The sequence below is a fragment of the Opisthorchis viverrini genome (assembly GCF_000715545.1).
Source record: "Opisthorchis viverrini unplaced genomic scaffold opera_v5_278, whole genome shotgun sequence".
Classification (NCBI taxonomy): Eukaryota; Metazoa; Platyhelminthes; class Trematoda; order Opisthorchiida; family Opisthorchiidae; genus Opisthorchis; species Opisthorchis viverrini.
In genome coordinates this window covers 403,667-411,109 of record NW_008751938.1, presented here as the reverse complement: position 1 = coordinate 411,109, position 7,443 = coordinate 403,667, and the positions used below count along the sequence as shown (strand labels likewise).

The 7,443-nt window shown below is 48.0% G+C and overlaps 1 protein-coding gene across 1 annotated transcript in view; it reads right to left on the bottom strand.

Moving 5' to 3' along the window:
* T265_09493 (hypothetical protein) overlaps positions 1-7,443 on the bottom strand; it is a gene marked incomplete at both ends in the record, with an annotated part of 59,718 nt that overhangs the window by 43,170 nt on the left and 9,105 nt on the right. The window lies entirely within an intron of this gene.

Below are 7,443 nucleotides of genomic sequence, written 5' to 3'. Positions count from 1 at the left end.
ATGTTATCACAAGATATCCCACGTGGTCAAGCCAAAATCTGCATGATGGTGCAGGATATGCCAAGGTCAACGGTTTCACCCCTGATTGGCCCATATGCTGACCAATCACACCACACCCGTGGACTCCGTAGCCGGCTCGGGGCTCGTCCGCGCAGCCGAAGCGGTGATTTTTCGACGGCTCAGCACCCCATCAGCTGTTTTCTGCTGCAAGCACTTACATCATCATCAGCACCACCATCCTAATCTTCCTCATCGCCAGAATCAGAGGCATCGGCGTTGACACTGATGCCTCGCTACCGTACTACCACATTTTATTTAACTATATTTAAAGTCGCAAAGTGGAATGGACTAGAGAGTTACGTGGTGCAAGTCTGCCGCAAGCATTCCGAGGCGTCTACACTTTCGAACACTCAGCCAGAAATTTTGAAAAGCAATGTACGTACCCCATTGACATCGATTAGCCTCCGTCTCTTGCGGCTCCTGCTATTACCACAACCTCACGAAGAATTTATTGTTGTATCCCCTCATGCTAATTACCCGATAAACACCTAATTTACGATTACGTAGTTATACATCACCGATGGACGGCGCTTTAGATGTCACTGATTTGTGTTCATATCATTGAAATCGCCTTCACGTAGAATCCGTGTCAGACGCCGAAGATTACGTGATAAAAACCTTTAACTGTATGCAGAGTGTAACTGGAGCAAAACTTGAAAACCTGTTGCAGTGCACAGATACCAGCATAACGTTACGTTTTCCATTAAACTCCAACTCTTGAACACCTCGTAATTTACGAAAATGAGAAGCCGAAAGTTGTGGTAATAGTGTTAATCATCCGCAAGGGCCATATAACAACACAAACCTTATTGTAGCCTGGCATACAGGACAATTGAGACACAGTGGTATGCCTTTTCAGCACCATAAGTATCGCAAATTAGTAAGGTTTATTCAGGCCTCGGATTCATGAGCTGACGCGTCTCCGTCAGAATTAATACAACTGCCGAAGTGTGTAAAATTCTTCACAACCTCCAGTGATCCCCCTTGAATTGCAAGGAGCGAAGGACTTTGCACAATGTACGGGACACCACTGTTGTTGGTCGCCTTCATGTTTTCGTTGTTCTATCACCTGGCGGAGTGTGAGGATGTGGTGGATGCAGCCTCTGCATTGTTTAAATCCCGTTTCGTGTTCATGTGTCGAGGTTTCGCGTGTCGCCATAGGGCAACAAAAAATCAATGATGCCGGAAGCTTTCTTGCAGCTTTCTCCTTATCACATCCACTGCCTTATCGACTCATCCCAGTTACGTCCAAGTGGACGTAAATGGTCTAATCAGCCACTGGCAGGGTAATTCACCTCCATCCTTGAACAGAACAAGTAGGAAGTCTTCGAGACCAGACGCATGGTGGTAAATATATACACTCGAACACTTCTGGGGTTGAAGGGAGATGCAGATCCACCATCCACTTTCCTGTTCAACGCCGATAGTCCGGATCAAAGGTTGAGTTCAGTTTATCAGCTATACCCCATGTACCAAGGCTGCGGTGGTTCCGACTGCTACAGTTTCAAACACGGGAATATGGAAGGGTGTGGGAGTTACAGCCAAGCATTGAAGAGGATTGCATGTTCAATCATTTTGGGAACTGGTCAGCTACACATTGAAGTCGATAGCTTTGATTCACGAGCGCCACTGACTAAGTGATTGGGGGATGCCCACCAGTTCCATTCAGAGAGGTGGCAGTTGCTGACTTGATTAAGTTTACTGGATAGTGTTTTCGCACTTCGTTGCCAGGTCACATACTCCACTTTTCGGTAGCTTTCTCTCGGCGCAGACACAAACAGTTTTCTGGCTTGCGGAGTACATCTCTTAACCAGCGTAATCTATGAAACTTGAGTAATTCGTTTATCGTGGGAGATTTCCTTCTATTTTAGGCCATCTGGCGTACTTCAGCATTGCTAATTCGATGTTCTCACCAGATCTGGCCAATGCTTCAGAGACACCGATGGTCAAACATTGACATTTCTCGCATGTCCATTGCGCGTAGAGGCCACATCTGTGACCCGTAAAGCAGTATGGATCGCACCGTTGCATTATGAACGTTGCCCCTGACAGACAAACTGACGTCACGTCGGTGCCATAAGTGCCGGAGGTTGGCAAAAGCTGCTCTCGCCTTTCCGGTCCGAGAAGTAACTTCATCTGTAGCCACTCCACCAGGACTTATCTATCTACCTATCTATTTATCTACCACGTTGATCGGCTCGTCTACAGGCATAAGGTTTGGGTTCTGTTCCACTCAGTCTTGTAGCAGCACTTTAGTTGTGTAGGTCATGGTTGTTGGTTGGGACATGTTTTACGCATGCCGAACCATCGTTTGCCGAAGAGAGTACTGTTTTCCATGCCCAATTCGGAGTGACGTAAACAGAGAGGTGGCCAACCCATGACCTGGCAGAGGAGTATGAAGGAGATCACGAAACGCTTGGGTGCTGTCGGTGCTACTCGCCTTCCAGGATGGGGACCGCGTGATCCTCACTGTGCCTGGTTGGAGACACTACAAGATATGGCTGCCAACCGATGTCAGTGGCGTTCTTGTTGTCAGTTTCTGTCCAGATTGCCTGAATGAATGTCTGGAGGTGTAGGCACCTCGGAATGATTGTGTTAAGCTAGCACCAAGTCCCTCCCCCATCCACCTTTATTCTTTTCTTTACAATAAGGCCTTCAAATAAGTCATGGCTGTACGGCAGTGAAGCATCGAAGTGATTGGGGGATGCCCACCAGTTCCATTCAGAGAGGTGGCAGTTGCTGACTTGATTAAGTTTACTGGATAGTGTTTTCGCACTTCGTTGCCAGGTCACATACTCCACTTTTCGGTAGCTTTCTCTCGGCGCAGACACAAACAGTTTTCTGGCTTGCGGAGTACATCTCTTAACCAGCGTAATCTATGAAACTTGAGTAATTCGTTTATCGTGGGAGATTTCCTTCTATTTTAGGCCATCTGGCGTACTTCAGCATTGCTAATTCGATGTTCTCACCAGATCTGGCCAATGCTTCAGAGACACCGATGGTCAAACATTGACATTTCTCGCATGTCCATTGCGCGTAGAGGCCACATCTGTGACCCGTAAAGCAGTATGGATCGCACCGTTGCATTATGAACGTTGCCCCTGACAGACAAACTGACGTCACGTCGGTGCCATAAGTGCCGGAGGTTGGCAAAAGCTGCTCTCGCCTTTCCGGTCCGAGAAGTAACTTCATCTGTAGCCACTCCACCAGGACTTATCTATCTACCTATCTATTTATCTACCACGTTGATCGGCTCGTCTACAGGCATAAGGTTTGGGTTCTGTTCCACTCAGTCTTGTAGCAGCACTTTAGTTGTGTAGGTCATGGTTGTTGGTTGGGACATGTTTTACGCATGCCGAACCATCGTTTGCCGAAGAGAGGACTGTTTTCCATGCCCAATTCGGAGTGACGTAAACAGAGAGGTGGCCAACCCATGACCTGGCAGAGGAGTATGAAGGAGATCACGAAACGCTTGGGTGCTGTCGGTGCTACTCGCCTTCCAGGATGGGGACCGCGTGATCCTCACTGTGCCTGGTTGGAGACACTACAAGATATGCCTGCCAACCGATGTCAGTGGCGTTCTTGTTGTCAGTTTCTGTCCAGATTGCCTGAGTGAATGTCTGGAGGTGTAGGCACCTCGGAATGATTGTGTTAAGCTAGCACTAAGTCCCTCTCCCATCCACCTTTATTCTTTTCTTTACAATAAGGCTTTCAAATAAGTCATGGCTGTACGGCAGTGAAGCATTGGTGTTGAGCACTGATGTCATGCTATCGTTGATGATGATGAGCAGCACTTTACACTTTGCAGGTGTGCCACATACCAAACCATGTAGCAGGAGCATTTAAAATTGCTTCCATTGAATAACCGAAACCAATACTGCTCGCATACTCAGTTCCTGTGAGCGAACGATCCGGGAGCATTTCGACCCTCGAGGCTTCAGAAGCAGGCGAGGAAATTTCAAGCAGCACATCAATAACAAAGTTTAAGAGGAAAGGCAAGATAGGACGGCCTTGTCTTACATCACTAGACCTAGTGGACTAAGGCGAAGACTTGCTGTTTACTCGTGTCCGTCCGCAGAAGTTCGCATACAATGCGCTCGTAAGCGGCATAAACTTGCAAAGCACATCTTTGATCGCCAGATACCACCAAAGTTCCTGACTAAAGCATCATAGGCAGCCTTCGGATCACCAAGAACGACCAATGGGGGACGTTTAAAAGAGCGGTGCTGTTCAAGAACTTGTATCCGGGTAAATACACGGTTGATGCATCCTCGTCCAGGGCGGAACCCAGCTTATATCTCATGATTTCCTCTCGAGATAATCGATCAACCCACGCAAAATAATGCCAGAGAGCACCTTGGATGCCTCGGCTACCATTCTGATACCATAATGGTTTTCACGTGGCGTTCTTGCACTCGTTCTTGAAGACCGGTGACATTCAAGGCGCTCTTCTCCTCTGGTACTTTGTTTTCGTTCCAGATCTTCCGCAGTGGAGGCGTCAGCCTGTTCACCGGGACCTCGCCACTTTTGGAGACTGTGGTGTGCATACCACTCAGGCGGGTGTCTTTCGCGTTGGAGGAGTGATATCCGGCACTGGACTTGTGTTGTTGACGGCAGGCCGGTGTCAGTGTTCAATTCAGACTCGTTGGGTTCCTTCAGAGGTTGTGTTCAAGGAGTTCAGCCGAAATGTTTACCCATCAATTTCGTGAGTGGACTGTCGTTCCGTCTTCTTATATTGCTTCGCTGGCCATTGATGGAATCAGCTGAATTAGGGCGCGGCAGTTGCCTGCAGCTGAAGCCTCCTTCACAATTCAGCGGCGTTCTCTTGCATTCTTCAAGCTCTTGATTATCCTGCGTATGCCGTCATAGTCGCTAGTACGGTCTTTCTGGTTGCAATAGAGTCTGTGGTTCTTGACGACATCCACCGTTCATTTAGTTGAGTCGGATAGCTGGGACATACAGTTCTGAAAACTGAGAGGTTAACTTCTTTGGCCCGCTTCCCTTAGACCTCCAAGCAGTCTTCGTGATGTGCATGACTGTGCGTTTCCTAGCTTTCTAGCATCATCAGAGGCAATAACATCACTGCCGTACAACCATATAGTTCGTCTAATTATATTTAAAGCTTTAAAGTGCAAAGAGAGTGGATGAAGGGGGGTACCTGGTGATGCTTATCGCTGCAAGCATCTAATCAAACAGTCTGGAAAAAATGACAGCACGGACGCCACGGACATCCACCAACGTTTTTTCTCGCGAGGTCTCCAGTCAAGTGCAGGGGGGTCACGAGGCCACCATCCTGGAAGGCGTACAACACCGACAACACCCAAACTCCTCGTAATCCCCTTCATACCCTTCTGCCAAGTCAACTCGCGGTTTCCACCATTCTGAATGGTTCATGCAGAACGACGATCGTCTCAGTAGACGGGGTTTCTGCATGCCTAGCACTCGGCCGAGCAGTCGTGGTCGATGATGCTGGACGTTTTCTGCAATTGAACTATCTACTGCACAATGACACCCGTTTTCTAATGACTTCTACTTATCCCTTAATATCATCCGGGACCGGCAACGATTCTGATTCATCGGTGGTCAAACACCTGAAGATGCCCCATCATCTGTCCTCAGGGGTGGTGTTTCGCAATCACACAACAACACAGTCCTTAATGTAGCCTCGTAAACGCGACGCTTCAGACCAAGTGATGTATCTTTATGACACCACAAGTGACGTGTATTAGGAAACGCGATTCGGGCTTTTGAAATTCCTGCACCGACTTCATCAGGCACACTTCCGTCAGAGCTGATACAACTACTAAGGAATATAAAATTCTCCACAACCTACGGTAATTCCTCTCTAATCGTACGGGGTATGTTCAAACACTGTACGTTCTGAAGCACGAATTTGCACCCTGAAGGTGCAAGACGCATACCAACAGATGGTGGTCAGTCTATTCAACAGGGCTTGCACTTAGCGTTGTTTTCAAAATGAGGGCGATATCGTCTGCGTTATTTAGGTCGACAAGGATCAACAATCAAATCACTCAGCTGTAGCACCCTTCCGGTGCCTAGCTGCCATGCCATTCGAAGGAAGCACGGGGCTGAGAAACTGCCAAATTAACCAAGCCTAGACAGAAGAAGTCGAGAGGCAGAGGTTGGGTTCGAACCATGGACCTTCCGGTCAGTAAATTCGCGCTCTAACCACCTGGGCCATCTAACCACCTGGACCCCATGAGGTATATGTTTGTGCCCAAGCAGTCTCGCAGCAGCACGTTTGCACTTTGTAGGTACGAAACGCACACTAAACCGTAAGGCAAAACTGCCTAATAATGCTCGCATTACCATGATATCATACCCAAAGAGTCACAGTTTCTATATTCTATATCTGTAGGAGAACACCCTGGAACGACTCGCAGGAACGAAAAGCTGGGAGCAAGCCTTCCGTTATCATATCAGTGGCGAAGTTGGACAGGAAAGGTGAGAGGATAGTCTTGTCTGACACCACTTGGTGTAGCAAACTCTGGCGAGAGCTTCTCGTAAACAGTTAAGCGTTTACGGGAGTTGACGTACAATTCTTTAAGAATGGACAAGAATTTATAGGGACCACTTTTCCTTCATAGACACTTCCGTAGTGTCAAATGACCAACAAAGTCAAAGGCAAGAAAGACGGTCGTTATGGGCGGTGCCGGAAGCAGCATCGCAGTTCCGGAATTTGTCAGAGGTCGTATGTGTAATTGGTCCGTCGTCTTACACGACAGAATCCTGCTTGGTTTTCACGGATCTGCCTCTCTGTAGTCGATCAGCAATCGAAAGGTGGCACAGCTACCGGGCTAATGCAACGATGGCTCTCACACGGTGATCGCGTACCCTTTTTGAAAATGTGTATGTCATGGTTGTACGAGGGCTGGGATACTGCCAGGGCGCCCACACCTAGACAGGAGGACGATTAGAGTCCTCAACCAAAGCCCTTGGCTCAAAAGCCTAACCGCAAGGCAGCGGTTAGGTACTTGCTGGAAATGCAAGCACATTACCATTTTTACGGAACACGTCGTCATACATGTTCCAATGTACGGCAGTGAAGCATCAATGCCAACACTGATGTTGCTGTCTTTGATGATAATGATGACTTTTTGAAAATGGGGATGCCTGTTGATATGCGGATAATCACCGCCATCTCATAGAGGTCGTTGATGGAGTACCACGCAGAGTTCTGGACTGCTGCTGGGCGATTGTAAGAGATGACTGCATCATGAATATGTTTCTTCCTAAGTCCGTCGAACTTATAGACTGCAGGACGCTAAACAGGTCAGCACACGGAGGATCGCCTGGACTTGCGTTCGCGGCAGCGAATCGGACATCGTGATTTGAAATCCATATATCTGGACTACCTGGTCG